Source organism: Salmo salar, chromosome ssa13 (assembly GCF_905237065.1).
Source record: "Salmo salar chromosome ssa13, Ssal_v3.1, whole genome shotgun sequence".
Taxonomy (NCBI): domain Eukaryota; kingdom Metazoa; phylum Chordata; class Actinopteri; order Salmoniformes; family Salmonidae; genus Salmo; species Salmo salar.
In genome coordinates, this window is record NC_059454.1 from 88,872,630 (window position 1) to 88,886,620 (window position 13,991).

Genomic DNA, 13,991 nt, shown 5'->3' on the forward strand with positions numbered 1-13,991 from the left:
TACTATCAAATCCACCCTTCTAATAATCCTAATAATAATCCTAATAATCATCATAAGGCTACAATAATATAATAATAATATCTGACATTCATTTGGTGTGGTCATGATTTAATGTGATAAGTTACATCAAATCATATTCAATATTGACAGGCATAAATCATCTTATGATTATGTGTCATTTAGAAATTAATTATGGCATTCCTGTATATACCCTCATCAGATTAAAAACTCAGCCTTCAAAGATACTAGTTTATACAGGAATGCCCAGGTTGACATGGAAATAGATTTTCATTACTGGACCATTTAAGAGAAAAATATTACAATTTTACAAATGGGTGAGTAAGCATATTGTCCAAAATGGAGCAGGGAATCAGGTATTATTTTCAATGAACAATCTGACCCATGAAATCATAACTCGTGATAGAAAAGGAGGATAGATAACTATTATCATGATATATATAAGCAGAAATATGCCCAGCCATGCAGTGTAATAATAAGTCATTCAATATTCGCAGTATTATAGCTGTGCGTCAATCAAGTAAGTGATAACAAATTGCCTTATCGTAGCCTTAGGACCCTGAGGAAATCGGCAGGAAAGGTGCGCGCGGTGATTTGTATGCGCTGCCTCTCACAGCACGCGTATAGTCCATTTGATAGCGGCTCTGTATTCACAGGTAGAGCGGGATTAGGCATTTACTCCAGGGGACCCTCTCGGGTTTGGCCGCATTCTCGTTGATTTATCTCACATCTGAACGCGATTTCTCTTTATTTCACCATTTCCTCTCGTTTCGGTGCCAACGCAACGCAAGGGCATTTAACCGGCAAAAGGGACATTTGCAAACGTTTTACAAAAAGTATGGACCAGTTGTAGATCAAACAAACAGTGAACAACTAAACAGCCGAAGAACGACCGAAAAGAAGGTGAGTTATTGAGTTATTCAACCACTTGGACAAGCAGCAGAGGTTAATTGTGACAACGTGATATGGCGCGGTATGAAAAGTTCAAATCTGCTTCGTCTAATGGTGTAGTAGTGAAGACACATTTGTAGCCTATGAATTGTGAAAGAAAATGACTCAACCTGTTGATTAACTTTAATCTGAGTAGTGTGTGTGTGTTTGTGTGTGTGTGTGTGCGTGTGTGTGAGAGAGAGAGTGTTGGGGGGGGGGGGTAACGGTAGCCTAAATGTGTGAATCTAGGCTACATTTGTACTTAAATATATTGATGACGCACACATTTTGCACCTATAGGTTACACTTCCCGTCAATGAAACAAGATGCTTGAAGAAAGCCGGTCATATTTTCGTTGTCTATTTTTACTCGTTTAGGTTAATAATAATAATACTTTTTTTATGGGAGTTTATTAATTAGTAATTTACGTTGCATGGATGTGCAATCTATACCCTGCATTTGTTAGGTAATCCCCATGGGAGGACAGTGTTGATAGACCTCTGGAGAACAGTCATTATCATTTTATTTTATTTTTAAGATATGATATTAAACACTAATTAGCCCAGTGCCCACCCATAGTTTCTCACCTATGGTCATGGGTAAATGAAGCCACGTTAGGGCCTGTACCAATTGTTGAATATAATAGAATTGAAACTATGCCAGTCTGTAGTTTCTCTTGTGTTCTGTATTGCACACTGGAGGCCTGCATACGTTAGCGATAGAAAGTTGTTCCGCAGATGCAGCACATCACGACAAGAGCTGTCCATTCATTGTGGTGCTGAAAGTTAGAATGGCAATTTTTAGACTGGGTGGTGGTGGCATCAAGGGTGATGCAGAGAGTACATGTAATAGTAGTTAAAATTGTATTCTAAGGATTGTCATAATCTCTTTGTCTTTTATTCCGGTGGGTCAATTTATTGTCAACCTTTGCACATAATAGCATGGAAACTATGGCTACAATATCAGTGAAGTGTAGCCTACATGTATCACACCAGTGGTGCTTGATAGAGGGATTAAAAGGAAAGCTAATGTCTCTTGAACTTCTCCTCCTCCTTCATTAACATTGCTTGCTTGTCCCTTTATCTTGGGGAGTTTAATTATCTGTGATTACAGAGTTTCTTGTATTATCCGTTTGAGGGCCTGCCCTTACCCCTCACATGGAACACACACACACACACACACACACACACACACACACACACACACACACACACACACACACACACACACACACACACACACACACACACACACACACACACACACACACACACACACACACAAACAAATTGGTATTTGTCTGGTTATTCACTCTGTCAGTTTTATTCAATAAAAATGAAGCAAATGGAATTAACTTACTCAAAACATATCACCTCTTGGTTCCTCCTTTGGGTATAGGCCTTTATTTGATTTCCTCTACCAATATAGCATAGTATGCCCACGTCCTATTACACATTCCCCACTATGATACCAGCTTTCAGCCATTAATAAAGTCAATCACACAGTTTATACTTTAATTTTCTATTTCTTTGAGAGACTATAGACTTTTTATTATTAAATGTGCTGTATCATGGGAAACTACAGGGGAGGAAGAGGGAAGTACTTGTGTTGACTGTTACCCTTCTACCTCCTCCTGTTGCCTGTCATGGCCGACATCACACATCCAAATCACAGACTTACACAAGGCATGTCCAGTCATGTGAATGTGTAACGGCATTGAATTTCAATAAAATATCCTTATGCATTATTGATGGAGACATAATACAATGTGTTTATAGCTGTGTAATGATTACAGAAAGGGAGTTGACTAGGGCAGGGACTGGTCATTTCATTCCACTATTGACTGACTGACATGTCTGGGAGGGGTTTTCACCTCATGCTCATTTCACTGCAAAGGATACATGTTGTTTGTTCCTGTCTGTCTCAGAGATGGACAGCCACTGGCCTATCAGTTGGACTGGTGTGCAAAAGCCCCAAATCAAGAATAAGGAGGTTGAGAAATGACAGACAGACAGTCTGACAATTGACAGACTGACAGACAGAGAAACTAAAAAGGGTAAAACTATGAAAGAAAAAGTAATATTTAGAGTAATGTGCACTTATTTTCCAGATTCATATTTTTACACTATTTTGTGTTGGTGTAATGTCTTTGTAATTCAAGCCTGGGAGAGGATAAAGTGTGTATATTTCTGAGTGTGTGTGTTTCTCTCCTGATCCCTCCAGCGTATTCCAAGCAAAGCGTCTATATTTCCCTGGAGAGATGTGTCTTCTCTGTGTCTCCCATCTCTTTCTCTCTAAGGGACTGTTGCTACACCACGTCACTCCACCATTATTGCATTTCTCACTTTTCAGAAGCAAAATGTCTTTCACATTATAAAGGTGTGGAGAGGCAGAGAGGCTACTTGCTTATTCAGTCTGGTAATGCAGTATCTCAGCCTTGGAAAAGACGAGATAGATTAATATTCATGAGTAGTTATTTTGGAAGGCATTTTTATGCTTCACTGTGGGGGCAAAGTGAGTTTGCCTTGGAAAACAAGCCTTTGTGAGGCTGAGAGCTCGTCAGATGTCAATATTCAGTATCAAGACAAATGTGTGCAAATGGTTCTCGGTGGGGGACTGTCTGCTGTAATTAAAGAAGAGCTGACACAGACTCAGACTGTTTCTATGATTGTCTCTCTGTATGTGCTGATGATTGTCTGCATTACTTTGTTCAAAGGGAAGACAAAGAAGAGGAAAGAAAGGAAGTAAAATAGAGTGAGACAAAGATAAAGAAAAAAGCTGAGAGAAAGAAAAAAGGAAAGATGTTTGAAGTAGGGCCAACAATAAGACAGGCACACAGGGTGAAAGAAAGAATGAAGGATGATGGACACAGAGAGAGAAACAACACAAAGATAGTAAAGAAAGACAAAAAGATAGAAAGGGAATGAACGATGGTTGGGACAATTTTAATTATCAACCTTTCTGGCCTTTCAATCAATAGGCTCTATTTACTGGGTGCTCTTCTGTGCTTCTCACCACTCAGCTGGTACACATGTTCTAGGAGATGGATGTTTTGGGTAATGACCCATATCCAATGTATGGACTTTGTCCTCCTCAATTGCTATAAGAAGTGAGTTATAATTCATGGCTTCTGCTCCCGGGTTGCCCAGGGGGAATCGATATCAGCGCACCTCCATTGCCAAGATGCCACCTCATCATTGTCCAGGCCATTGTTGTAATGTGTGGCTACTTTGCAAGTTGTTCTCCCCTTAATGTGGAATAACGACAGCTGCACATTTTATTTTTCCGTTTGTTGATTGAGTGCCTTTTTATTGAATTTCCATTTAAGTGGTTGTTTCTCCAAACCTTCCCCTCCTTTCATTTTACAGCAGAGAGACACTCTGCACTGCTGGCGTTGGCTGCGCTGACAAATAGAAAACAGAATCTCAGGCAATGTGTGCAATTATTATTATGATTTGTAAAAATGTTTACATGCAGTTGAAGTTGGAAGTTTACATACACCTTAGCCAAATACAATTAAACTCAGTTTTTCACAATTCCTGAAATGTAATCCTAGTAAAAATTCCCTGTCTTAGGTCAGTTAGGATCACCACTTTATTTTAAGAATGTGAAATGTCAGAATAATAGTAGAGAGAATGATTTATTTAAGCTTTTATTTCTTTCATCAGAAGTTTACATACACTCAATTAGTATTTGGTAGCATTGCCTTTAAATTGTTTAACTTGGGTCAAACGTTTCGGGTAACCTTCCATAAGCTTCCCACAATAAGTTTGGTGAATTTTGGCCCATTCCTCCTGACAGAGCAGGTGTAACTGGGTCAGGTTTGTAGGCCTCCTTGCTCGCACACGCTTTTTCAGTTCTACCCACACATTTTCTATAGGATTGAGGTAAGGGCTTTGTGATGGCCACTCCAATACCTTGACTTTGTTGTCCTTAAGCCATTTTGCCACAACTTTGGAAGTATGCTTGGGGTCATTGCCCATTTGGAAGATCCATTTGCAACTAAGCTTTAACTTCCTGACTGATGTCTTGAGATGTTGCTTCAAAATATCTACATAATTTTCCTGCCTCATGATGCCATCTATATTTTGAAGTGCATTAGTCCCTCCTGCAGCAAAGCACCCCCACAACATGATGCTGCCACCCCCTGTGCTTCACGGTTGGGATGCTGTTCTTCGGCTCTTCGGTTCTTCTTCCTCCCCCTTTTCCCTCCAAACATAACGATGGTCATTATGGTCAAACAGTTCTATTTTTGTTTCATCAGACCAGAGGACATTTCTCCAAAAAGTACAATCTTTGTCCCCATGTGCAGTTGCAAACCGGAGTCTGGCTTTTTTTATGGCGGTTTTGGAGCAGTAGCTTCTTCCTTGCTGAACGGCCTTTCAGGTTATGCCAATATAGGACTCGTTTTACTTGTGGATATAGATACTTTTGTACCTGTTTCCTCCAGCATCTTCACAAGGTCCTTTGCTGTTCTGGGATTGATTTTCACTTTTTGCACCAAAGTACGTTCATCTCTAGGAGACAGAACTCCTCCTTCCTAAGCGGTATGATGGCTGCGTCATCCCATGGTGTTTATACTTGCGTACTCTTGTTTGTACAAATTAACCGGCATTTGGAAATTGCTCCCAAGGATGAACCAGACTTGTGAAGGTCTACAATTTTTTTTCTGAGGCCTTGGCTGATTTCTTTCGATTTTCCCATGATGTCAAGCAGAGGCACTGAGTTTGAAGGTAGACTTTGAAATACAGCCACAGGTATGCCTCCAATTGACTCAAATGATTCATTTTCTGGAATTTTCCAAGCTGTTTAAAGGCACAGTCAACTGAGTGTATGTAAACTTCTGACCCACTGGAATTGTGAGACAGTGAATTATAAGTGAAATAATCTGTCTGTAACCAATTGTTGGAAAAATGTCTTGTGTCATGCACAAAGTAGATGTCGTAACTGACTTGCCAAAACTATAGTTTGTTAACAAGAAATTTGTGGAGCGGTTGAAAAACGAGATTTAATGACTCCAACATAGGTGTATGTAAACCTCCGACTTCAACTGCACATATGTCCTTAGTCATACCAGGAATCATTAATAGATGGTTATTCATTCATTTTTGGTCAATTGAGATGGAGATGTGTATGGCTGATGAGTGAGAACTGTGTTAAAACCTGTGTGTGTTACTAACATGCTGTGTTGGTGTGTTGATGTGTTGTGTTATGTTCCAGCATCTATCCACAGGCAAGAGGTCAGCATCCTGCAGTCCAGTCAGACAGATCATCATCTGTAACCCCTGACAACAGACCTTCTCACTAAGCCTACCCTACTCAGCCTTATGACTGTCTATCATACTCACTGACAGGCCCCCAGTATCCCTCTACCTCTCTGATAGTTTTAATACTTTCTGTCTCGCTCTACTAGCCCCTGTAATGCAGTGTCATAAGAATGGCTGACTGGCTGTGGAGCGCGACTGCATCCATCTCCCGGTCTGTCTCCCCACAGACAGGCCTATTCCTCTCTGACAATGGCCTTTTCTCCATTGGATTTGCTCAACTCCTGCGTCCTCTCTTCTTCGTCCTCTCTTGCCTCCTTTTGAAAAAGGTCAAATCTGATCGAGGAGAGAGAACGTGAACGAAAATGCACTTCCATGAAATTAGACTCTCCTTCTCCACTCGCCCGTCATTAAGCAAATTACGTTTACAGTGGTGAATCCCAAAATAAATGTTTAAACTGATAAAAACAAATTAAGTTAGTTGTGCAAGACATTTTATAGATAAAACGATAAGTAGCATATTGTTTTTAAATGTGTGCATGCTTTTCTCCTCCGACAATACAAAAGCTGATTTCAAAAGGGGTGTGGCAGATTTTAGAACTCTTCCAAAAAAGACTCAGGTAGGATACACATTACTTTCCTTGATGAAAGGTGGCTATCGAAGAGGGGTGAACACTGTTCCGTTCACCTAACGAATTGACATCTGTCACGACTTCCGCCGAAGTTGGTCCCTCTCCTTGTTCGGTCGACGTCGACGCCTTCTAGCTATCGCCGATCCACTTTTCATTTTCCATTTGTTTTGTCTTTGTCTTACACATCTGGTTTCAATTCCCCAATGACTTGTTCATTATTTAACCCTCTGTTCCCCCTTGTTTGTTTGTGAGTAATTGTTTATTATATTGCAGTCCGTATTTGTGGCCTTGTATTTATACAACGTGTATTGTGATATTATTGAGTAAAATTGCTTTCATTACTCATATCTGCTGTCCTGCGCCTGACTCATCTCACCAGCTGCACACAGACGCTTTACAACATCTCCTCGACCACTTATCGGTTTCCGGGTCATGGACGACAGAGGAGAGAGGGTGGAGGACAAACTTTTTTCCAAATGAGAAAAGGCCACAGTCTGCGATTAGGTCTTCCACAGTCTGGATATTCGGTGTTTCACAGGTATATCTAAAGTCTACTCTTCATACGTATGATGAGGTCTGCCACAGGTAGAGATCGATTCATCCTAGTTTGAGTTTCCAGGTTCAGCCATATGTACTAGGCTTCATCTATCTTCCCCTTACGGATGGCAAAGGGCCACACAAGGTCAGAGGGGACTTTCATCCCAGGTCAGTCTCTCTGCTCTAGGGAGGTTTCACACTAGCTTTACACAGTCAGATTAGTGATAGAGGCCATGCTCCTTACGGCCCTTGTTAACTGTGTGACCTCCTGTGAAGGATATCCTCCCTCAGGGACCTTTCAGTGGAAAGTTAAAGAACAGGCACCCACACAACACACCAGGCCAGGCCACTATCATTACATCTAGGTGGGTAGTTATTCATGGGAAGATTTGATTTGATGTCTGTTCTTGCTGTGTGTGCATTTTCCCTCACTACTACCGTGTGTGTGTGTTTTTGGTTTTACTCTCCTTGTGTGGACCAGATGCCCTCACAAGGATAGTAAAACAAGGAAAATTCTGGGACATTTCGCTGGTCCCCACAAGGACATTTTTTACCTTAGGGTTAGTTTTAGGGTTAGGGTTACAATTAGGGCTAGGGTTAGTGGTTTGGGGTTAAGGTTAGGGAAAATAGGATTTTGAATGGGAATCAATTGTTTAGTCCCCACAAGGATAGTAAAACAAACATGTGTGTGTGTGTCCTCCTTCTCTGCTCTGAGGGTGGGATTCAATAGTACTGTTCAGTGTCCCAGGAGACTTCCTGCTGGGCCCACTGATTTGGTCTCCAAATCTTCAGGAGGAAATAGCCAGTGGCAGACACTTCCTGAACTTACACTCTCCTTCAGCTCCCTGGCACCTGCTGATCAGTCATCACACACCAATGTATGGCTCTGAGATGCGTGAGATGCATGTGGAGGAAATGTCATTGTCTTAGCTGACCTGGTTGAGGAACAGAGTTACAGTACCATCTTCCGTCAATGATAGGGTTGGTCAATTTCTTCAACAGTTGATCAGGTCTATATAATTATCAAACGTATATATTGGTAGTAGAAAGGAAACACAGACTCTTTGTTTCAGTATTAATAATTATCCTTTAGTAATACAATTGTAGGCAGAAGTTGGTACAGAGTCCAGTATATGATAGCTCTCCCCAGGTTCTGCAAGGGGTCTAAGACATCCTGCAACTTATATAGCTCAAAAGCATGCTCGACCGAAACCCGACACTACACCAAAGATACAGGGTGACATTTCACGGCTGTGGTGGATGAATCAGAATTAGTTGGGTAACATAGATAATTAAGATGTTTAATTAGTATAATATGCTTATGTGAGATACTTGTCATTAGAAAGTGTCCTTTGGACCCTGGTTTCTTTCAGTTGCACGTTTCCCTTAGCTGGGGCTCAGTCACTTGGGGCCCAGAGAGGGGAGAGGTCAGACTTGTTTTTTACATTACTCTGTTGCTATGCAGAATATCAGCAAGAGAGGAGGACAGAATGAAATATTGTCTTCATATGTGAATGTGTCTTTACCTATTCTTAACCTCTCTGGGCTAGGCGGGAGGAATTCGTCCCACCTACGCAACAGCCAGTCTAATCCAGTGGCGCGATTTTCAAATACCTTAGAAATGCTATTACTTCAATTTCTCAAACATATGACTATTTTACAGCTATTTAAAGACAAGACTCTCGTTAATCTAACCACACTGTCCGATTTCAAAAAGGCTTTACAACGAAAGCAAAACATTAGATTATGTCAGCAGAGTACCCAGCCAGAAATAATCAGACACCCATTTTTCAAGCTAGCATATAATGTCACAAAAACCCAAACCACAGCTAAATGCAGCACTAACCTTTGATGATCTTCATCAGATGACAACCCTAGGACATTATGTTATACAATACATGCATGTTTTGTTCAATCAAGTTCATATTTATATCAAAAACCAGCTTTTTACATTGGCATGTGACGTTTAGAACTAGCATACCCCCCGCAAACTTTCGGGGAATTTACTAACAATTTACTAAATTACTCACGATAAACGTTCACAAAAAGCATAACAATTATTTTAAGAATTATAGATACAGAACTCCTCTATGCACTCGATATGTCCGATTTTAAAATAGCTTTTTGGTGAAAGCACATTTTGCAATATTCTAAGTACATAGCCCAGCCATCACGGGCTAGTTATTTAGACACCCGGCAAGTTTAGCCTTCACCAAAATCAGATTTACTATTACAAAAGTTTGATTACCTTTTGTTGTCTTCGTCAGAATGCACTCCCAGGACTGCTACTTCAATAACAAATGTTGGTTTGGTCCCAAATAATCCATCGTTATATCCGAATAGCGGCGTTTTGTTTGTGCGTTCCAGAAACTATCCGAAATGGTAAATCAGGGTTACGAGCATGGCGCAATTCGTGACAAAAAAAATCTAAATATTCCATTACCGTACTTCGAAGCATGTCAACCGCTGTTTAAAATCCATTTTTATGCCATTTTTCTCGTAAAAAAGCGATAATATTCCGACCGGGAATATCCTTTTAGGTAAACAGACAAAGGAAAAGAAAGCTTTCCGTCGACGCGGGCACGAGCCTGAGTCTCACAGTACTGTAACCAGCCACTACCCAAACGCGCTACTTTGTTTCAGCCAGAGCCTGCAAAGCCACGATTCAGCTTTTTGCCGCCTTCTGAGAGACCATGTGAGCCGTAGGAAGTGTCACGTTATAGCAGAGATCATATGTAATTGATAGAGATGGCAAAGAAGTTCAAGAAATGGTCAGACAGGGTACTTCCTGTACAGAATCTTCTCAGGTTTTGACCTGCCATTTGAGTTCTGTTATATTCACAGACACCATTCAAACAGTTTTAGAAACTTTAGGGTGTTTTCTATCCAAAGCCAATAATTATATGCATATTCTAGTTACTGGGCAGGAGTAGTAACCAGATTAAATCGGGTACGTTTTTTATCCAGCCGTGTCAATACTGCCCCCTAGCCCTAACAGGTTAAACCATGTGAAGGGATGGCGTGATTAATGGGGAACCAATTATTTGTCTCCACAATGTCTGTGCGCAGGTCACTCCCCTCAGTGAGCTTGTCCAGGAGTGGGAACAAGAGGTGTCTTACTGAGGATGGGCCTCAATGATATAGCACTGACAGAGGAGATTTATGGTGTATTTTGATAAGACCGCCTAAAAAGCATTCCAGAGGACATGAGCTAATGGTTCTGTTCTATACTGTACCAGGGAGGGACGGTTCTAGGGAGACCAGACACCGGTCTATATAATGAACAATGTTGAGATAGCAGTTGCTGTCTACTGTGTTTTATAGATATCTTTTCATACAAAACTTAATCTTGTGACCCATTCTATGTATCTGTGGTTCGTCAATTTATGTTGAAGGGGTGGATTCTTGGGTATAAAATATCTCAGTAGCCATTGTGTTAACACTCTTAACGGGTCATTAGAAATGGAGAATCGTTGAAAGTCAAAGATGCTTTTGCAAAATTATCTTAAGTATTAAAGATGTAGTTTAACTCAGACTGGTGTGTTTGTAACTCTCCTCATTTGGTAATGAAGAAATTAGCCACCACACGGCATGTGAGTCTTTAAGCATCTTCTGACAGGTGTGAATTCCATCAGGCCTACAGTGGCTTTGTATTCTCAGAAAACCAGTCGTCTTCTCAGAACCTCAGCCAGCCACGGTGGGACCCAACAGGAAAAGTGTGAACTTAAGCGGTTCCCCCCTTTTAAAGGCATCTGCAGGGCACAACACTCAAAACAGGTTTAACACACGTCTCATAAGTCCCACAAGGCCTCAAAAAATGTGACCTTAAACTATGCGATTATAAGAAAGATTCTTCATCAAATGGTGCATTCAACTGCAAGCAATCCTCAAAAGATTGAGGATAATAATATGGGTCTGGGTGTGCACCCTTATCTGTTATGATGGTTGGGACCTCTTCTGGCAGTGCGATAGGTGGTGCCACCCCTGGCGCTCCTGGACCTTCACTACTGTGGGTGTTACTGCGATGACCTGCTATGGGCCCATCCGTCTGGGGTGGTTTCATTTTCTCTTGTGGACCTTCAGCTTGATCCATTCTCCAATGTCAACAGGTAGGCTGTCTGGGTCGTCCTGCTCGGGAACTTCCTGGGCTTTCCTGTACTGGGAATACAAAGACCTACAGTGAGGGAAAAAAGTATTTGATCCCCTGCTGATTTTGTACATTTGCCCACTGACAAAGAAATGACCAGTCTATAATTTTAATGGTAGGTTTATTTGAACAGTGAGAGACAGAATAACAACAACAAAAAATCCAGATAAACGCATGTCAAAAATGTTATAAATTGATTTGCATTTTAATGAGGGAAATAAGTATTTGACCCCCTCTCAATCAGAAAGATTTCTGGCTCCCAGGTGTCTTTTATACAGGTAATGAGCTGAGATTAGGAGCACACTCTTAAAGGGAGTGCTCCTAATCTCCACTTGTTACCTGTATAAAAGACACCTGTCCACAGAAGCAATGAATCAATCAGATTCCAAACTCTCCACCATGGCCAAGACCAAAGAGCTCTCCAAGGATGTCAGGGACAAGATTGTAGACCTACACAAGGCTGGAATGGGCTACAAGACTATCACCAAGCAGCTTGGTGAGAAGGTAACAACAGTTGGTGCGATTATTTGCAAATGGAAGAAACAAAAAAGAACTGTCAATCTCCCTCGGCCTGGGGCTCCATGCAAGATCTCACCTCGTGGAGTTGCAATGATCATGAGAACGGTGAGGAATCAGCCCAGAACTACACGGGGAGAATCTTGTCAATGATCTCAAGGCAGCTGGGACCATAGTCACCAAGAAAACAATTGGTAACACACTATGTCGCGAAGGACTGAAATCCTGCAGCGCCGCAAGGTCCCCCTGCTCAAGAAAGCACATATACATGCCCGTCTGAAGTTTGCCAATGAACATCTGAATGATTCAGAGGACAACTAGGTGAAAGTGTTGTGGTCAGATGAGACCAAAATGGAGCTCTTTGGCATCAACTCAACTCGCCGTGTTTGGAGGAGGAGGAATGCTGCCTATGACCCCAAGAACACCATCCCCACCGTCAAATATGGAGGTGGAAACATTATGCTTTGGGGGTGTTTTTCTGCTAAGGGGACAGGACAACTTCACCGCATAAAAGGGATGATGGACAGGGCCATGTACCGTCAAATCTTGGGTGAGAACCTCCTTCCCTCAGCCAGGGCATTGAAAATGGGTCGTGGATGGGTATTCCAGCATGACAATGACCCAAAACACACGGCCAAGGCAACAAAGGAGTGGCTCAAGAAGAAGCACATTAAGGTCCTGGAGTGGCCTAGCCAGTCTCCAGACCTTAATCCCATAGAAAAGCTGTGGAGGGAGCTGAAGGTTCGAGTTGCCAAACGTCAGCCTCAAAACCTTAATGACTTGGAGAAGATCTGCAAAGAGGAGTGTGACAAAATCCCTCCTGAGATGTGTGCAAACCTGGTGGCCAACTACAAGAAACGTCTGACCTCTGTGATTGCCATCAAGGGTTTGGCCACCAAGTACTAAGTCATGTTTTGCAGAGGGGTCAAATACTTATTTCCCTCATTAAAATGCAAATCAATTTATAACATTTTTGACATGCATTTTTCTGGATTTTTTTGTTGTTATTCTGTCTCTCACTGTTCGAATAACCCTACCATTTAAATTATAGACTGATCATTTCTTTGTCAGTGGGCAAACGTACAAAATCAGCAGGGGATCAAATACTTTTTTCCCTCACTGTTACAGCGTGGTTTATTTCCTTCATATATTTACTCAAATCATCATCCAGTGCATTCAGGTCAGTTAGTTTTGGAGTCATTGGTCTGTGTAAAGGAACATTCATTGGACGGCCAGTTAAGAGCTCATGTGGGCTAAGCCCTGTTCCGCGGTTCATACTATTGCGTATTTTCATCAAGACTAAGGGGAAACACTCTACCCATGACTTCCCTGTGGAGTGGCATGCTTTGGCAAGCCCCCCTTTTATGGTTTGGTTAGCCCTCTCAGTAATCCCATTACTTTGTGGGTGGTTGATACAAACAAACTTCTGATCTATCCCCATTTGGGCAGCCACCTGTGCAACCACATCTCCTGTGAAATGGGTGTCATTGTCTGTGGAAAGAACTTCCAGAATACCAAATCTAGGGATGATATCCCTTACCAGAAGTTTCGCTACTGTTTTGGCATCACAGTGCACGGTTGGAAATGCTTCAACCCACCTGGTAAAGCGGTCAATTATTACCAGGTAGTATCTCTTTCTTTCCTTTCATTCAGCCATGTCTATGAAACAAGTCGGCCGGCGCTGGAAATTTCCCTGGTTTCAGGGGGGTACCCTTGCCAATGTTGTATTGAATGTATGTGGTACATCTATACACGTTTGTTTTGCAAATTTCAATGAAATTTGGACAAAACCAGGTGTCAGATATTAGTCTTACCACCTCCCCCTTGGCGCATGACCCACCCCGTGGGCCAGGCGACACACATAGGAGATGAGAGTTAAGGGCAGAACAGGTTTGCCAGAGAGGGACTGCCTCCACAGGCCATTAGGGCCCCTAGAGCAACGTCTAG

General features: G+C 41.8%; 1 protein-coding gene across 5 annotated transcripts in view; it reads left to right on the forward strand.

Moving 5' to 3' along the window:
* The first annotated feature begins 650 nt into the window (after positions 1–650).
* Positions 651–13,991, forward strand: part of LOC106568094 (roundabout homolog 1) — a 262,979-nt gene continuing 249,638 nt past the window's right edge. For all 5 annotated transcript variants that reach the window (XM_014138120.2, XM_014138123.2, XM_045692352.1 and 2 more), the window contains exon 1: positions 651–921. The gene's annotated coding sequence lies outside the window, so the exon portion shown is untranslated. The remainder of the gene's footprint in view (positions 922–13,991) is intronic.